Source organism: Sturnus vulgaris, chromosome 7, assembly GCF_052056855.1.
Source record: "Sturnus vulgaris isolate bStuVul1 chromosome 7, bStuVul1.hap1, whole genome shotgun sequence".
NCBI classification, from domain to species: domain Eukaryota; kingdom Metazoa; phylum Chordata; class Aves; order Passeriformes; family Sturnidae; genus Sturnus; species Sturnus vulgaris.
In genome coordinates, this window is record NC_142249.1 from 1,848,101 (window position 1) to 1,869,408 (window position 21,308).

Here is a 21,308-nt window from a genome sequence, read left to right on the forward strand (position 1 = left end):
GGGGAATTGAGTTTCATCTAGTTCCATACCCCAATTCCCATGGAATAACAGCATTCTGGGAGCTGAGGACTTGGAATCTGCCTGTTTCCCTCCCAAATGTTTAGGGAATAATGGCATTCTGGGCATTGGGAAGGTTGAATCCTCATGTTGCCCTTGCAAATTCCCATGAAATAACCAATTTAATGTGTTGGGAATTTCGAATGCTCCAGTTCCTCGCCCAAATTCCAATCAACCTGTAACGAAATCATGACACTATGTGTGTGCGAAATTTAGAATCCTCCACTTCCCCTTCCAAATTCCCAACAAAACCAGGGAATAATAGCAGTTCACTCATTGCTAATTTCAACTCCTCCTCTTCCTCTCCCAAATTTCCACCAAACTCGAATGGAAGAACGGCATTTTGTGTGTGCGAAATTTAGAATCCTCCACTTCCCCTTCCAAATTCCCATAGAATTGCTGCATTCCGAGTATGGGGATTTTCAAAACATCCATATGCCCACTTAAATTCCCACGACAACCTCGGAAAAACAGCATTCATGGTGTTGGGAATATGGTATCCGCCATTTGCACTATCCAATTCCCAGCAAAACCATGCAATTACAGCACTCTGGGCATTGGGAATTTGGAATCCTCCGGTTCCACTCCCAAATTCCAATAGAATAACAGCCTTGCAGGCATGGGGATATTGGAATCCTCGAGTTCCCTTCCAAAAAGCCCATGGAATAACGACATTCTGGGTATTGAGAATTGACAATTTGCCCATTTCCCTCCCAGATCCCTAGGGAATAAGACACTTCCGGGTGTCACGTATTTCGAATCCTTCAAATCCGCACCATAACAGCCATGGAATAACAGAATTCCAGGTGTCAGGAATTGAGCATCCTCCACTTCCCCTTCGAATTTCCCATGGAATCATGGCATTCTGGGTGTTGGCACTTTAGAATCTCCCATACACCCTCCCAAATACCCAGGAAATTCACAAGGAATAACAGAATTCCAGATATCAGGAATCTATTATCCGCCAGCTCTCCACGCAATTTCCCATGGAATCATGGCATTCCTGGTGCAGGGAATCTTGACTCCTCCAGTTATCCTCCCAAATCGCCATAGAAAAATGGCATTCTGCGTGTTGGGAATTAACAATCCCCCAGAAACCCACCCCAAATCCCACCACATTCCCAAAGAAAAGCAACTTTCCAGATGTCTGCATTTTGAAATATTCCAGTTCCCCACTCAAATTCCGATGGAACAACAGCATCCCAAGTGTCAGGAATTGGGAATGCTCCAGCTCCCTGAAAAAAATTCCCATGGAATCATGGGATTCCAGGTGTGAGCAATTGAGAATGCCCCGTACAGCCTCCCAGATTCCCACCACATTCCCATGGAATAACAACATTCCAGATTTCAGGAACTGAGAATCATCCTCTTCCCCTCCCAAATTCCCATGGAAACATTGCATTCGGGTTTTCCGCAATTTGGAACCCCCCAGAAGCTGTCCCAAAATCCCACCAAATTCCCATGCAATAGCGGCATTCCAAGTATCAGGAATTTAGGATACCCCATTTCCGCATCCAAATTCCCATAGAATAACGGCCTTCCGGCTATCAGGAATTTTGAATCGTCCATACGGTCTCCCAAATTCCCATGGAATAACGCATACCCAAGCATGGGGAATTGAGTTTCATCTAGTTCCATACCCCAATTCCCATGGAATAACAGCATTCTGGGAGCGGAGGACTTGGAATCTGCCTGTTTCCCTCCCAAATGTTTAGGGAATAATGGCATTCTGGGCATTGGGAAGGTTGAATCGTCATGTTGCCCTTGCAAATTCCCATGAAATAACCAATTTAATGAGTTGGGAATTTCGAATGCTCCAGTTCCTCGCCCAAATTCCAATCAACCTGTAACGAAATCATGACACTATGTGTGTGCCAAATTTAGAATCCTCCACTTCCCCTTCCAAATTCCCAACAAAACCAGGGAATAAGAGCAGTTCCCTCATTGCTAATTTCAACTCCTCCTCTTCCTCTCCCAAATTTCCACCAAACTCGAATGGAAGAACGGCATTTTGTGTGTGCCAAATTTAGAATCCTCCACTTCCCCTTCCAAATTCCCATAGAATAGCTGCATTCCGGGTATGGGGATTTTCAAAACATCCATATGCCCACTTAAATTCCCACGACAACCTCGGAAAAACAGCATTCATGGTGTTGGGAATATGGTATCCGCCATTTGCACTATCCAATTCCCAGCAAAACCATGCAATTACAGCACTCTGGGCATTGGGAATTTGGAATCCTCCGGTTCCACTCCCAAATTCCAATAGAATAACAGCCTTGCAGGCATGGGGATATTGGAATCCTCGAGTTCCCTTCCAAAAAGCCCATGGAATAACGACATTCTGGGTATTGAGAATTGACAATTTGCCCATTTCCCTCCCAGATCCCTAGGGAATAAGACACTTCCGGGTGTCACGTATTTCAAATCCTTCAAATCCGCACCATAACAGCCATGGAATAACAGAATTCCAGGTGTCAGGAATTGAGCATCCTCCACTTCCCCTTCGAATTTCCCATGGAATCATGGCATTCTGGCTGTTGGCACTTTAGAATCTCCCATACAGCCTCCCAAATACCCAGGAAATTCACAAGGAATAACAGAATTCCAGATATCAGGAATCTATTATCTGCCAGCTCTCCACGCAATTTCCCATGGAATCATGGCATTCCTGGTGCAGGGAATCTTGACTCCTCCAGTTATCCTCCCAAATCGCCATAGAAAAATGGCATTCTGTGTGTTGGGAATTAACAATCCCCCAGAAACCCACCCCAAATCCCACCACATTCCCAAAGAAAAGCAACTTTCCAGATGTCTGCATTTTGAAATATTCCAGTTCCCCACTCAAATTCCGATGGAACAACAGCATCCCTAGTGTCAGGAATTGGGAATGCTCCAGCTCCCTGAAAAAAATTCCCATGGAATCATGGGATTCCAGGTATGAGGAATTGAGAATGCCCCGTACAGCCTCCCAGATTCCCACCACATTCCCATGGAATAACAACATTCCAGATTTCAGGAACTGAGAATCATCCTCTTCCCCTCCCAAATTCCCATGGAAACATTGCATTCGGTTTTTCCGCAATTTGGAACCCCCCAGAAGCTGTCCCAAAATCCCACCAAATTCCCATGCAATAGCGGCATTTCAAGTATCAGGAATTTAGGATACCCCATTTCCGCATCCAAATTCCCATAGAATAATGGCATTCCGGCTATCAGGAATTTTGAATCGTCCATACGGTCTCCCAAATTCCCATGGAATAACGCATACCCAAGCATGGGGAATTGAGTTTCATCTAGTTCCATACCCCAATTCCCATGGAATAACAGCATTCTGGGAGCTGAGGACTTGGAATCTGCCTATTTCCCTCCCAAATGTTTAGGGAATAATGGCATTCTGGGCATTGGGAAGGTTGAATCGTCATGTTGCCCTTGCAAATTCCCATGAAATAACCAATTTAATGTGTTGGGAATTTCGAATGCTCCAGTTCCTCGCCCAAATTCCAATCAACCTGTAACGAAATCATGACACTATGTGTGTGCGAAATTTAGAATCCTCCACTTCCCCTTCCAAATTCCCAACAAAACCATAAAATAAGAGCAGTTCACTCATTGCTAATTTCAACTCCTCCTCTTCCTCTCCCAAATTTCCACCAAACTCGAATGGAAGAACGGCATTTTGTGTGTGCGAAATTTAGAATCCTCCACTTCCCCTTCCAAATTCCCATAGAATAGCTGCATTCCGGGTATGGGGATTTTCAAAACATCCATATGCCCACTTAAATTCCCACGACAACCTAGGAAAAACAGCATTCATGGTGTTGGGAATATGGTATCCGCCATTTGCACTATCCAATTCCCAGCAAAACCATGCAATTACAGCACTCTGGGCATTGGGAATTTGGAATCCTCCGGTTCCACTCCCAAATTCCAATAGAATAACAGCCTTGCAGGCATGGGGATATTGGAATCCTCGAGTTCCCTTCCAAAAAGCCCATGGAATAACGACATTCTGGGTATTGAGAATTGACAATTTGCCCATTTCCCTCCCAGATCCCTAGGGAATAAGACACTTCCGGGTGTCACGTATTTCAAATCCTTCAAATCCGCACCATAACAGCCATGGAATAACAGAATTCCAGGTGTCAGGAATTGAGCATCCTCCACTTCCCCTTCGAATTTCCCATGGAATCATGGCATTCTGGCTGTTGGCACTTTAGAATCTCCCATACAGCCTCCCAAATACCCAGGAAATTCACAAGGAATAACAGAATTCCAGATATCAGGAATCTATTATCTGCCAGCTCTCCACGCAATTTCCCATGGAATCATGGCATTCCTGGTGCAGGGAATCTTGACTCCTCCAGTTATCCTCCCAAATCGCCATAGAAAAATGGCATTCTGTGTGTTGGGAATTAACAATCCCCCAGAAACCCACCCCAAATCCCACCACATTCCCAAAGAAAAGCAACTTTCCAGATGTCTGCAATTTGAAATATTCCAGTTCCCCACTCAAATTCCGATGGAACAACAGCATCCCTAGTGTCAGGAATTGGGAATGCTCCAGCTCCCTGAAAAAAATTCCCATGGAATCATGGGATTCCAGGTATGAGGAATTGAGAATGCCCCGTACAGCCTCCCAGATTCCCACCACATTCCCATGGAATAACAACATTCCAGATTTCAGGAACTGAGAATCATCCTCTTCCCCTCCCAAATTCCCATGGAAACATTGCATTCGGTTTTTCTGCAATTTGGAACCCCCCAGAAGCTGTCCCAAAATCCCACCAAATTCCCATGCAATAGCGGCATTCCAAGTATCAGGAATTTAGGATACCCCATTTCCGCATCCAAATTCCCATAGAATAACGGCCTTCCGGCTATCAGGAATTTCGAATCGTCCATACGGTCTCCCATATTCCCATGGAATAACGCATACCCAAGCATGGGGAATTGAGTTTCATCTAGTTCCATACCCCAATTCCCATGGAATAACAGCATTCTGGGAGCTGAGGACTTGGAATCTGCCTGTTTCCCTCCCAAATGTTTAGGGAATAATGGCATTCTGGGCATTGGGAAGGTTGAATCCTCATGTTGCCCTTGCAAATTCCCATGAAATAACGAATTTAATGTGTTGGGAATTTCGAATGCTCCAGTTCCTCGCCCAAATTCCAATCAACCTGTAACGAAATCATGACACTATGTGTGTGCCAAATTTAGAATCCTCCACTTCCCCTTCCAAATTCCCAACAAAACCAGGGAATAAGAGCAGTTCACTCATTGCTAATTTCAACTCCTCCTCTTCCTCTCCCAAATTTCCACCAAACTCGAATGGAAGAACGGCATTATAAGTGTGGGAAATTTAGAATCCTCCACTTCCCCTTCCAAATTCCCATAGAATAGCTGCATTCCGGGTATGGGGATTTTCAAAACATCCATATGCCCACTTAAATTCCCACGACAACCTCGGAAAAACAGCATTCATGGTGTTGGGAATATGGTATCCGCCATTTGCACTATCCAATTCCCAGCAAAACCATGCAATTACAGCACTCTGGGCATTGGGAATTTGGAATCCTCCGGTTCCACTCCCAAATTCCAATAGAATAACAGCCTTGCAGGCATGGGGATATTGGAATCCTCGAGTTCCCTTCCAAAAAGCCCATGGAATAACGACATTCTGGGTATTGAGAATTGAGAATTTGCCCATTTCCCTCCCAGATCCCTAGGGAATAAGACACTTCCGGGTGTCACGTATTTCGAATCCTTCAAATCCGCACCATAACAGCCATGGAATAACAGAATTCCAGGTGTCAGGAATTGAGCATCCTCCACTTCCCCTTCGAATTTCCCATGGAATCATGGCATTCTGGCTGTTGGCACTTTAGAATCTCCCATACACCCTCCCAAATACCCAGGAAATTCACAAGGAATAACAGAATTCCAGATATCAGGAATCTATTATCTGCCAGCTCTCCACGCAATTTCCCATGGAATCATGGCATTCCTGGTGCAGGGAATCTTGACTCCTCCAGTTATCCTCCCAAATCGCCATAGAAAAATGGCATTCTGCGTGTTGGGAATTAACAATCCCCCAGAAACCCACCCCAAATCCCACCACATTCCCAAAGAAAAGCAACTTTCCAGATGTCTGCATTTTGAAATATTCCAGTTCCCCACTCAAATTCCGATGGAACAACAGCATCCCAAGTGTCAGGAATTGGGAATGCTCCAGCTCCCTGAAAAAAATTCCCATGGAATCATGGGATTCCAGGTGTGAGGAATTGAGAATGCCCCGTACAGCCTCCCAGATTCCCACCACATTCCCATGGAATAACAACATTCCAGATTTCAGGAACTGAGAATCATCCTCTTCCCCTCCCAAATTCCCATGGAAACATTGCATTCGGTTTTTCCGCAATTTGGAACCCCCCAGAAGCTGTCCCAAAATCCCACCAAATTCCCATGCAATAGCGGCATTCCAAGTATCAGGAATTTAGGATACCCCATTTCCGCATCCAAATTCCCATAGAATAACGGCATTCCGGCTATCAGGAATTTTGAATCGTCCATACGGTCTCCCATATTCCCATGGAATAACGCATACCCAAGCATGGGGAATTGAGTTTCATCTAGTTCCATACCCCAATTCCCATGGAATAACAGCATTCTGGGAGCGGAGGACTTGGAATCTGCCTGTTTCCCTCCCAAATGTTTAGGGAATAATGGCATTCTGGGCATTGGGAACGTTGAATACTCATGTTGCCCTTGCAAATTCCCATGAAATAACCAATTTAATGAGTTGGGAATTTCGAATGCTCCAGTTCCTCACCCAAATTCCAATCAACCTGTAACGAAATCATGACACTATGTGTGTGCGAAATTTAGAATCCTCCACTTCCCCTTCCAAATTCCCAACAAAACCATAAAATAAGAGCAGTTCACTCATTGCTAATTTCAACTCCTCCTCTTCCTCTCCCAAATTTCCACCAAACTCGAATGGAAGAACGGCATTTTGTGTGTGCGAAATTTAGAATCCTCCACTTCCCCTTCCAAATTCCCATAGAATAGCTGCATTCCGGGTATGGGGATTTTCAAAACATCCATATGCCCACTTAAATTCCCACGACAACCTAGGAAAAACAGCATTCATGGTGTTGGGAATATGGTATCCGCCATTTGCACTATCCAATTCCCAGCAAAACCATGCAATTACAGCACTCTGGGCATTGGGAATTTGGAATCCTCCGGTTCCACTCCCAAATTCCAATAGAATAACAGCCTTGCAGGCATGGGGATATTGGAATCCTCGAGTTCCCTTCCAAAAAGCCCATGGAATAACGACATTCTGGGTATTGAGAATTGACAATTTGCCCATTTCCCTCCCAGATCCCTAGGGAGTAAGACACGTCCGGGTGTCACGTATTTCGAATCCTTCAAATCCGCACCATAACAGCCATGGAATAACAGAATTCCAGGTGTCAGGAATTGAGCATCCTCCACTTCCCCTTCGAATTTCCCATGGAATCATGGCATTCTGGCTGTTGGCACTTTAGAATCTCCCATACAGCCTCCCAAATACCCAGGAAATTCACAAGGAATAACAGAATTCCAGATATCAGGAATCTATTATCCGCCAGCTCTCCACGCAATTTCCCATGGAATCATGGCATTCCTGGTGCAGGGAATCTTGACTCCTCCAGTTATCCTCCCAAATCGCCATAGAAAAATGGCATTCTGCGTGTTGGGAATTAACAATCCCCCAGAAATCCACCCCAAATCCCACCACATTCCCAAAGAAAAGCAACTTTCCAGATGTCTGCAATTTGAAATATTCCAGTTCCCCACTCAAATTCCGATGGAACAACAGCATCCCAAGTGTCAGGAATTGGGAACGCTCCAGCTCCCTGAAAAAAATTCCCATGGAATCATGGGATTCCAGGTGTGAGGAATTGAGAATGCCCCGTACAGCCTCCCAGATTCCCACCACATTCCCATGGAATAACAACATTCCAGATTTCAGGAACTGAGAATCATCCTCTTCCCCTCCCAAATTCCCATGGAAACATTGCATTCGGTTTTTCTGCAATTTGGAAGCCCCCAGAAGCTGTCCCAAAATCCCACCAAATTCCCATGCAATAGCGGCATTCCAAGTATCAGGAATTTAGGATACCCCATTTCCGCATCCAAATTCCCATAGAATAACGGCATTCCGGCTATCAGGAATTTCGAATCGTCCATACGGTCTCCCATATTCCCATGGAATAACGCATACCCAAGCATGGGGAATTGAGTTTCATCTAGTTCCATACCCCAATTCCCATGGAATAACAGCATTCTGGGAGCTGAGGACTTGGAATCTGCCTATTTCCCTCCCAAATGTTTAGGGAATAATGGCATTCTGGGCATTGGGAAGGTTGAATCGTCATGTTGCCCTTGCAAATTCCCATGAAATAACCAATTTAATGTGTTGGGAATTTCGAATGCTCCAGTTCCTCGCCCAAATTCCAATCAACCTGTAACGAAATCATGACACTATGTGTGTGCGAAATTTAGAATCCTCCACTTCCCCTTCCAAATTCCCAACAAAACCAGGGAATAAGAGCAGTTCACTCAATGCTAATTTCAACTCCTCCTCTTCCTCTCCCAAATTTCCACCAAACTCGAATGGAAGAACGGCATTATAAGTGTGCGAAATTTAGAATCCTCCACTTCCCCTTCCAAATTCCCATAGAATAGCTGCATTCCGGGCATGGGGATTTTCAAAACATCCATATGCCCACTTAAATTCCCACGACAACCTCGGAAAAACAGCATTCATGGTGTTGGGAATATGGTATCCGCCATTTGCACTATCCAATTCCCAGCAAAACCATGCAATTACAGCACTCTGGGCATTGGGAATTTGGAATCCTCCGGTTCCACTCCCAAATTCCAATAGAATAACAGCCTTGCAGGCATGGGGATATTGGAATCCTCGAGTTCCCTTCCAAAAAGCCCATGGAATAACGACATTCTGGGTATTGAGAATTGACAATTTGCCCATTTCCCTCCCAGATCCCTAGGGAGTAAGACACTTCCGGGTGTCACGTATTTCGAATCCTTCAAATCCGCACCATAACAGCCATGGAATAACAGAATTCCAGGTGTCAGGAATTGAGCATCCTCCACTTCCCCTTCGAATTTCCCATGGAATCATGGCATTCTGGCTGTTGGCACTTTAGAATCTCCCATACAGCCTCCCAAATACCCAGGAAATTCACAAGGAATAACAGAATTCCAGATATCAGGAATCTATTATCCGCCAGCTCTCCACGCAATTTCCCATGGAATCATGGCATTCCTGGTGCAGGGAATCTTGACTCCTCCAGTTATCCTCCCAAATCGCCATAGAAAAATGGCATTCTGCGTGTTGGGAATTAACAATCCCCCAGAAACCCACCCCAAATCCCACCACATTCCCAAAGAAAAGCAACTTTCCAGATGTCTGCATTTTGAAATATTCCAGTTCCCCACTCAAATTCCGATGGAACAACAGCATCCCTAGTGTCAGGAATTGGGAATGCTCCAGCTCCCTGAAAAAAATTCCCATGGAATCATGGGATTCCAGGTATGAGGAATTGAGAATGCCCCGTACAGCCTCCCAGATTCCCACCACATTCCCATGGAATAACAACATTCCAGATTTCAGGAACTGAGAATCATCCTCTTCCCCTCCCAAATTCCCATGGAAACATTGCATTCGGTTTTTCCGCAATTTGGAACCCCCCAGAAGCTGTCCCAAAATCCCACCAAATTCCCATGCAATAGCGGCATTCCAAGTATCAGGAATTTAGGATACCCCATTTCCGCATCCAAATTCCCATAGAATAACGGCATTCCGGCTATCAGGAATTTTGAATCGTCCATACGGTCTCCCAAATTCCCATGGAATAACGCATACCCAAGCATGGGGAATTGAGTTTCATCTAGTTCCATACCCCAATTCCCATGGAATAACAGCATTCTGGGAGCTGAGGACTTGGAATCTGCCTATTTCCCTCCCAAATGTTTAGGGAATAATGGCATTCTGGGCATTGGGAAGGTTGAATCGTCATGTTGCCCTTGCAAATTCCCATGAAATAACCAATTTAATGTGTTGGGAATTTCGAATGCTCCAGTTCCTCGCCCAAATTCCAATCAACCTGTAACGAAATCATGACACTATGTGTGTGCGAAATTTAGAATCCTCCACTTCCCCTTCCAAATTCCCAACAAAACCATAAAATAAGAGCAGTTCCCTCATTGCTAATTTCAACTCCTCCTCTTCCTCTCCCAAATTTCCACCAAACTCGAATGGAAGAACGGCATTTTGTGTGTGCGAAATTTAGAATCCTCCACTTCCCCTTCCAAATTCCCATAGAATAGCTGCATTCCGGGTATGGGGATTTTCAAAACATCCATATGCCCACTTAAATTCCCACGACAACCTCGGAAAAACAGCATTCATGGTGTTGGGAATATGGTATCCGCCATTTGCACTATCCAATTCCCAGCAAAACCATGCAATTACAGCACTCTGGGCATTGGGAATTTGGAATCCTCCGGTTCCACTCCCAAATTCCAATAGAATAACAGCCTTGCAGGCATGGGGATATTGGAATCCTCGAGTTCCCTTCCAAAAAGCCCATGGAATAACGACATTCTGGGTATTGAGAATTGACAATTTGCCCATTTCCCTCCCAGATCCCTAGGGAATAAGACACGTCCGGGTGTCACGTATTTCAAATCCTTCAAATCCGCACCATAACAGCCATGGAATAACAGAATTCCAGGTGTCAGGAATTGAGCATCCTCCACTTCCCCTTCGAATTTCCCATGGAATCATGGCATTCTGGCTGTTGGCACTTTAGAATCTCCCATACAGCCTCCCAAATACCCAGGAAATTCACAAGGAATAACAGAATTCCAGATATCAGGAATCTATTATCTGCCAGCTCTCCACGCAATTTCCCATGGAATCATGGCATTCCTGGTGCAGGGAATCTTGACTCCTCCAGTTATCCTCCCAAATCGCCATAGAAAAATGGCATTCTGTGTGTTGGGAATTAACAATCCCCCAGAAACCCACCCCAAATCCCACCACATTCCCAAAGAAAAGCAACTTTCCAGATGTCTGCAATTTGAAATATTCCAGTTCCCCACTCAAATTCCGATGGAACAACAGCATCCCTAGTGTCAGGAATTGGGAATGCTCCAGCTCCCTGAAAAAAATTCCCATGGAATCATGGGATTCCAGGTATGAGGAATTGAGAATGCCCCGTACAGCCTCCCAGATTCCCACCACATTCCCATGGAATAACAACATTCCAGATTTCAGGAACTGAGAATCATCCTCTTCCCCTCCCAAATTCCCATGGAAACATTGCATTCGGTTTTTCTGCAATTTGGAACCCCCCAGAAGCTGTCCCAAAATCCCACCAAATTCCCATGCAATAGCGGCATTCCAAGTATCAGGAATTTAGGATACCCCATTTCCGCATCCAAATTCCCATAGAATAACGGCCTTCCGGCTATCAGGAATTTCGAATCGTCCATACGGTCTCCCATATTCCCATGGAATAACGCATACCCAAGCATGGGGAATTGAGTTTCATCTAGTTCCATACCCCAATTCCCATGGAATAACAGCATTCTGGGAGCTGAGGACTTGGAATCTGCCTGTTTCCCTCCCAAATGTTTAGGGAATAATGGCATTCTGGGCATTGGGAAGGTTGAATCCTCATGTTGCCCTTGCAAATTCCCATGAAATAACGAATTTAATGTGTTGGGAATTTCGAATGCTCCAGTTCCTCGCCCAAATTCCAATCAACCTGTAACGAAATCATGACACTATGTGTGTGCGAAATTTAGAATCCTCCACTTCCCCTTCCAAATTCCCAACAAAACCAGGGAATAAGAGCAGTTCACTCATTGCTAATTTCAACTCCTCCTCTTCCTCTCCCAAATTTCCACCAAACTCGAATGGAAGAACGGCATTATAAGTGTGGGAAATTTAGAATCCTCCACTTCCCCTTCCAAATTCCCATAGAATAGCTGCATTCCGGGTATGGGGATTTTCAAAACATCCATATGCCCACTTAAATTCCCACGACAACCTCGGAAAAACAGCATTCATGGTGTTGGGAATATGGTATCCGCCATTTGCACTATCCAATTCCCAGCAAAACCATGCAATTACAGCACTCTGGGCATTGGGAATTTGGAATCCTCCGGTTCCACTCCCAAATTCCAATAGAATAACAGCCTTGCAGGCATGGGGATATTGGAATCCTCGAGTTCCCTTCCAAAAAGCCCATGGAATAACGACATTCTGGGTATTGAGAATTGAGAATTTGCCCATTTCCCTCCCAGATCCCTAGGGAATAAGACACTTCCGGGTGTCACGTATTTCGAATCCTTCAAATCCGCACCATAACAGCCATGGAATAACAGAATTCCAGGTGTCAGGAATTGAGCATCCTCCACTTCCCCTTCGAATTTCCCATGGAATCATGGCATTCTGGCTGTTGGCACTTTAGAATCTCCCATACACCCTCCCAAATACCCAGGAAATTCACAAGGAATAACAGAATTCCAGATATCAGGAATCTATTATCTGCCAGCTCTCCACGCAATTTCCCATGGAATCATGGCATTCCTGGTGCAGGGAATCTTGACTCCTCCAGTTATCCTCCCAAATCGCCATAGAAAAATGGCATTCTGCGTGTTGGGAATTAACAATCCCCCAGAAACCCACCCCAAATCCCACCACATTCCCAAAGAAAAGCAACTTTCCAGATGTCTGCATTTTGAAATATTCCAGTTCCCCACTCAAATTCCGATGGAACAACAGCATCCCAAGTGTCAGGAATTGGGAATGCTCCAGCTCCCTGAAAAAAATTCCCATGGAATCATGGGATTCCAGGTGTGAGGAATTGAGAATGCCCCGTACAGCCTCCCAGATTCCCACCACATTCCCATGGAATAACAACATTCCAGATTTCAGGAACTGAGAATCATCCTCTTCCCCTCCCAAATTCCCATGGAAACATTGCATTCGGTTTTTCCGCAATTTGGAACCCCCCAGAAGCTGTCCCAAAATCCCACCAAATTCCCATGCAATAGCGGCATTCCAAGTATCAGGAATTTAGGATACCCCATTTCCGCATCCAAATTCCCATAGAATAACGGCATTCCGGCTATCAGGAATTTTGAATCGTCCATACGGTCTCCCATATTCCCATGGAATAACGCATACCCAAGCATGGGGAATTGAGTTTCATCTAGTTCCATACCCCAATTCCCATGGAATAACAGCATTCTGGGAGCGGAGGACTTGGAATCTGCCTGTTTCCCTCCCAAATGTTTAGGGAATAATGGCATTCTGGGCATTGGGAACGTTGAATACTCATGTTGCCCTTGCAAATTCCCATGAAATAACCAATTTAATGAGTTGGGAATTTCGAATGCTCCAGTTCCTCACCCAAATTCCAATCAACCTGTAACGAAATCATGACACTATGTGTGTGCGAAATTTAGAATCCTCCACTTCCCCTTCCAAATTCCCAACAAAACCATAAAATAAGAGCAGTTCACTCATTTCTAATTTCAACTCCTCCTCTTCCTCTCCCAAATTTCCACCAAACTCGAATGGAAGAACGGCATTTTGTGTGTGCGAAATTTAGAATCCTCCACTTCCCCATCCAAATTCCCATAGAATAGCTGCATTCCGGGTATGGGGATTTTCAAAACATCCATATGCCCACTTAAATTCCCACGACAACCTAGGAAAAACAGCATTCATGGTGTTGGGAATATGGTATCCGCCATTTGCACTATCCAATTCCCAGCAAAACCATGCAATTACAGCACTCTGGGCATTGGGAATTTGGAATCCTCCGGTTCCACTCCCAAATTCCAATAGAATAACAGCCTTGCAGGCATGGGGATATTGGAATCCTCGAGTTCCCTTCCAAAAAGCCCATGGAATAACGACATTCTGGGTATTGAGAATTGACAATTTGCCCATTTCCCTCCCAGATCCCTAGGGAGTAAGACACGTCCGGGTGTCACGTATTTCGAATCCTTCAAATCCGCACCATAACAGCCATGGAATAACAGAATTCCAGGTGTCAGGAATTGAGCATCCTCCACTTCCCCTTCGAATTTCCCATGGAATCATGGCATTCTGGCTGTTGGCACTTTAGAATCTCCCATACAGCCTCCCAAATACCCAGGAAATTCACAAGGAATAACAGAATTCCAGATATCAGGAATCTATTATCCGCCAGCTCTCCACGCAATTTCCCATGGAATCATGGCATTCCTGGTGCAGGGAATCTTGACTCCTCCAGTTATCCTCCCAAATCGCCATAGAAAAATGGCATTCTGCGTGTTGGGAATTAACAATCCCCCAGAAACCCACCCCAAATCCCACCACATTCCCAAAGAAAAGCAACTTTCCAGATGTCTGCAATTTGAAATATTCCAGTTCCCCACTCAAATTCCGATGGAACAACAGCATCCCAAGTGTCAGGAATTGGGAACGCTCCAGCTCCCTGAAAAAAAATCCCATGGAATCATGGGATTCCAGGTGTGAGGAATTGAGAATGCCCCGTACAGCCTCCCAGATTCCCACCACATTCCCATGGAATAACAACATTCCAGATTTCAGGAACTGAGAATCATCCTCTTCCCCTCCCAAATTCCCATGGAAACATTGCATTCGGTTTTTCTGCAATTTGGAAGCCCCCAGAAGCTGTCCCAAAATCCCACCAAATTCCCATGCAATAGCGGCATTCCAAGTATCAGGAATTTAGGATACCCCATTTCCGCATCCAAATTCCCATAGAATAACGGCCTTCCGGCTATCAGGAATTTCGAATCGTCCATACGGTCTCCCATATTCCCATGGAATAACGCATACCCAAGCATGGGGAATTGAGTTTCATCTAGTTCCATACCCCAATTCCCATGGAATAACAGCATTCTGGGAGCTGAGGACTTGGAATCTGCCTATTTCCCTCCCAAATGTTTAGGGAATAATGGCATTCTGGGCATTGGGAAGGTTGAATCGTCATGTTGCCCTTGCAAATTCCCATGAAATAACCAATTTAATGTGTTGGGAATTTCGAATGCTCCAGTTCCTCGCCCAAATTCCAATCAACCTGTAACGAAATCATGACACTATGTGTGTGCGAAATTTAGAATCCTCCACTTCCCCTTCCAAATTCCCAACAAAACCAGGGAATAAGAGCAGTTCACTCAATGCTAATTTCAACTCCTCCTCTTCCTCTCCCAAATTTCCACCAAACTCGAATGGAAGAACGGCATTTTGTGTGTGCGAAATTTAGAATCCTCCACTTCCCCTTCCAAATTCCCATAGAATAGCTGCATTCCGGGCATGGGGATTTTCAAAACATCCATATGCCCACTTAAATTCCCACGACAACCTCGGAAAAACAGCATTCATGGTGTTGGGAATATGGTATCCGCCATTTGCACTATCCAATTCCCAGCAAAACCATGCAATTACAGCACTCTGGGCATTGGGAATTTGGAATCCTCCGGTTCCACTCCCAAATTCCAATAGAATAACAGCCTTGCAGGCATGGGGATATTGGAATCCTCGAGTTCCCTTCCAAAAAGCCCATGGAATAACGACATTCTGGGTATTGAGAATTGAGAATTTGCCCATTTCCCTCCCAGATCCCTAGGGAGTAAGACACTTCCGGGTGTCACGTATTTCGAATCCTTCAAATCCGCACCATAACAGCCATGGAATAACAGAATTCCAGGTGTCAGGAATTGAGCATCCTCCACTTCCCCTTCGAATTTCCCATGGAATCATGGCATTCTGGCTGTTGGCACTTTAGAATCTCCCATACACCCTCCCAAATACCCAGGAAATTCACAAGGAATAACAGAATTCCAGATATCAGGAATCTATTATCCGCCAGCTCTCCACGCAATTTCCCATGGAATCATGGCATTCCTGGTGCAGGGAATCTTGACTCCTCCAGTTATCCTCCCAAATCGCCATAGAAAAATGGCATTCTGCGTGTTGGGAATTAACAATCCCCCAGAAACCCACCCCAAATCCCACCACATTCCCAAAGAAAAGCAACTTTCCAGATGTCTGCATTTTGAAATATTCCAGTTCCCCACTCAAATTCCGATGGAACAACAGCATCCCAAGTGTCAGGAATTGGGAATGCTCCAGCTCCCTGAAAAAAATTCCCATGGAATCATGGGATTCCAGGTGTGAGCAATTGAGAATGCCCCGTACAGCCTCCCAGATTCCCACCACATTCCCATGGAATAACAACATTCCAGATTTCAGGAACTGAGAATCATCCTCTTCCCCTCCCAAATTCCCATGGAAACATTGCATTCGGTTTTTCTGCAATTTGGAACCCCCCAGAAGCTGTCCCAAAATCCCACCAAATTCCCATGCAATAGCGGCATTCCAAGTATCAGGAATTTAGGATACCCCATTTCCGCATCCAAATTCCCATAGAATAACGGCCTTCCGGCTATCAGGAATTTCGAATCGTCCATACGGTCTCCCATATTCCCATGGAATAACGCATACCCAAGCATGGGGAATTGAGTTTCATCTAGTTCCATACCCCAATTCCCATGGAATAACAGCATTCTGGGAGCTGTGTACTTGGAATCTGCCTATTTCCCTCCCAAATGTTTAGGGAATAATGGCATTCCGGGCATTGGGAAGGTTGAATCCTCATGTTGCCCTTGCAAATTCCCATGAAATAACCAATTTAATGTGTTGGGAATTTCGAATGCTCCAGTTCCTCGCCCAAATTCCAATCAACCTGTAACGAAATCATGACACTATGTGTGTGCGAAATTTAGAATCCTCCACTTCCCCTTCCAAATTCCCATAGAATAGCTGCATTCCGGGCATGGGGATTTTCAAAACATCCATATGCCCACTTAAATTCCCACGACAACCTCGGAAAAACAGCATTCATGGTGTTGGGAATATGGTATCCGCCATTTGCACTATCCAATTCCCAGCAAAACCATGCAATTACAGCACTCTGGGCATTGGGAATTTGGAATCCTCCGGTTCCACTCCCAAATTCCAATAGAATAACAGCCTTGCAGGCATGGGGATATTGGAATCCTCGAGTTCCCTTCCAAAAAGCCCATGGAATAACGACATTCTGGGTATTGAGAATTGACAATTTGCCCATTTCCCTCCCAGATCCCTAGGGAGTAAGACACTTCCGGGTGTCACGTATTTCGAATCCTTCAAATCCGCACCATAACAGCCATGGAATAACAGAATTCCAGGTGTCAGGAATTGAGCATCCTCCACTTCCCCTTCGAATTTCCCATGGAATCATGGCATTCTGGCTGTTGGCACTTTAGAATCTCCCATACACCCTCCCAAATACCCAGGAAATTCACAAGGAATAACAGAATTCCAGATATCAGGAATCTATTATCCGCCAGCTCTCCACGCAATTTCCCATGGAATCATGGCATTCCTGGTGCAGGGAATCTTGACTCCTCCAGTTATCCTCCCAAATCGCCATAGAAAAATGGCATTCTGCGTGTTGGGAATTAACAATCCCCCAGAAACCCACCCCAAATCCCACCACATTCCCAAAGAAAAGCAACTTTCCAGATGTCTGCATTTTGAAATATTCCAGTTCCCCACTCAAATTCCGATGGAACAACAGCATCCCAAGTGTCAGGAATTGGGAATGCTCCAGCTCCCTGAAAAAAATTCCCATGGAATCATGGGATTCCAGGTGTGAGCAATTGAGAATGCCCCGTACAGCCTCCCAGATTCCCACCACATTCCCATGGAATAACAACATTCCAGATTTCAGGAACTGAGAATCATCCTCTTCCCCTCCCAAATTCCCATGGAAACATTGCATTCGGTTTTTCTGCAATTTGGAACCCCCCAGAAGCTGTCCCAAAATCCCACCAAATTCCCATGCAATAGCGGCATTCCAAGTATCAGGAATTTAGGATACCCCATTTCCGCATCCAAATTCCCATAGAATAACGGCCTTCCGGCTATCAGGAATTTCGAATCGTCCATACGGTCTCCCATATTCCCATGGAATAACGCATACCCAAGCATGGGGAATTGAGTTTCATCTAGTTCCATACCCCAATTCCCATGGAATAACAGCATTCTGGGAGCTGTGTACTTGGAATCTGCCTATTTCCCTCCCAAATGTTTAGGGAATAATGGCATTCCGGGCATTGGGAACGTTGAATCCTCATGTTGCCCTTGCAAATTCCCATGAAATAACCAATTTAATGTGTTGGGAATTTCGAATGCTCCAGTTCCTCGCCCAAATTCCAATCAACCTGTAACGAAATCATGACACTATGTGTGTGCGAAATTTAGAATCCTCCACTTCCCCTTCCAAATTCCCAACAAAACCAGGGAATAAGAGCAGTTCACTCAATGCTAATTTCAACTCCTCCTCTTCCTCTCCCAAATTTCCACCAAACTCGAATGGAAGAACGGCATTATAAGTGTGCGAAATTTAGAATCCTCCACTTCCCCTTCCAAATTCCCATAGAATAGCTGCATTCCGGGCATGGGGATTTTCAAAACATCCATATGCCCACTTAAATTCCCACGACAACCTCGGAAAAACAGCATTCATGGTGTTGGGAATATGGTATCCGCCATTTGCACTATCCAATTCCCAGCAAAACCATGCAATTACAGCACTCTGGGCATTGGGAATTTGGAATCCTCCGGTTCCACTCCCAAATTCCAATAGAATAACAGCCTTGCAGGCATGGGGATATTGGAATCCTCGAGTTCCCTTCCAAAAAGCCCATGGAATAACGACATTCTGGGTATTGAGAATTGACAATTTGCCCATTTCCCTCCCAGATCCCTAGGGAGTAAGACACTTCCGGGTGTCACGTATTTCGAATCCTTCAAATCCGCACCATAACAGCCATGGAATAACAGAATTCCAGGTGTCAGGAATTGAGCATCCTCCACTTCCCCTTCGAATTTCCCATGGAATCATGGCATTCTGGCTGTTGGCACTTTAGAATCTCCCATACACCCTCCCAAATACCCAGGAAATTCACAAGGAATAACAGAATTCCAGATATCAGGAATCTATTATCCGCCAGCTCTCCACGCAATTTCCCATGGAATCATGGCATTCCTGGTGCAGGGAATCTTGACTCCTCCAGTTATCCTCCCAAATCGCCATAGAAAAATGGCATTCTGCGTGTTGGGAATTAACAATCCCCCAGAAACCCACCCCAAATCCCACCACATTCCCAAAGAAAAGCAACTTTCCAGATGTCTGCATTTTGAAATATTCCAGTTCCCCACTCAAATTCCGATGGAACAACAGCATCCCAAGTGTCAGGAATTGGGAATGCTCCAGCTCCCTGAAAAAAATTCCCATGGAATCATGGGATTCCAGGTGTGAGGAATTGAGAATGCCCCGTACAGCCTCCCAGATTCCCACCACATTCCCATGGAATAACAACATTCCAGATTTCACGAACTGAGAATCATCCTCTTCCCCTCCCAAATTCCCATGGAAACATTGCATTCGGTTTTTCTGCAATTTGGAACCCCCCAGAAGCTGTCCCAAAATCCCACCAAATTCCCATGCAATAGCGGCATTCCAAGTATCAGGAATTTAGGATACCCAATTTCCGCATCCAAATTCCCATAGAATAACGGCATTCCGGCTATCAGGAATTTTGAATCGTCCATACGGTCTCCCATATTCCCATGGAATAACGCATACCCAAGCATGGGGAATTGAGTTTCATCTAGTTCCATACCCCAATTCCCATGGAATAACAGCATTCTGGGAGCGGAGGACTTGGAATCTGCCTGTTTCCCTCCCAAATGTTTAGGGAATAATGGCATTCTGAGCATTGGGAACGTTGAATACTCATGTTGCCCTTGCAAATTCCCATGAAATAACCAATTTAATGTGTTGGGAATTTCGAATGCTCCAGTTCCTCGCCCAAATTCCAATCAACCTGTAACGAAATCATGACACTATGTGTGTGCCAAATTTAGAATCCTCCACTTCCCCTTCCAAATTCCCAACAAAACCATGGAATAAGAGCAGTTCACTCATTTCTAATTTCAACTCCTCTTCCTCTCCCAAATTTCCACCAAACTCGAATGGAAGAACGGCATTTTGTGTGTGCGAAATTTAGAATCCTCCACTTCCCCTTCCAAATTCCCATAGAATAGCTGCATTCCGGGTATGGGGATTTTCAAAACATCCATATGCCCACTTAAATTCCCACGACAACCTCGGAAAAACAGCATTCATGGTGTTGGGAATATGGTATCCGCCATTTGCACTATCCAATTCCCAGCAAAACCATGCAATTACAGCACTCTGGGCATTGGGAATTTGGAATCCTCCGGTTCCACTCCCAAATTCCAATAGAATAACAGCCTTGCAGGCATGGGGATATTGGAATCCTCGAGTTCCCTTCCAAAAAGCCCATGGAATAACGACATTCTGGGTATTGAGAATTGAGAATTTGCCCATTTCCCTCCCAGATCCCTAGGGAGTAAGACACTTCCGGGTGTCACGTATTTCGAATCCTTCAAATCCGCACCATAACAGCCATGGAATAACAGAATTCCAGGTGTCAGGAATTGAGCATCCTCCACTTCCCCTTCGAATTTCCCATGGAATCATGGCATTCTGGCTGTTGGCACTTTAGAATCTCCCATACACCCTCCCAAATAACCACGAAATTCACAAGGAATAACAGAATTCCAGATATCAGGAATCTATTATCCGCCAGCTCTCCACGCAATTTCCCATGGAATCATGGCATTCCTGGTGCAGGGAATCTTGACTCCTCCAGTTATCCTCCCAAATCGCCATAGAAAAATGGCATTCTGCGTGTTGGGAATTAACAATCCCCCAGAAATCCACCCCAAATCCCACCACATTCCCAAAGAAAAGCAACTTTCCAGATGTCTGCAATTTGAAATATTCCAGTTCCCCACTCAAATTCCGATGGAACAACAGCATCCCAAGTGTCAGGAATTGGGAATGCTCCAGCTCCCTGAAAAAAATTCCCATGGAATCATGGGATTCCAGGTGTGAGGAATTGAGAATGCCCCGTACAGCCTCCCAGATTCCCACCACATTCCCATGGAATAACAACATTCCAGATTTCAGGAACTGAGAATCATCCTCTTCCCCTCCCAAATT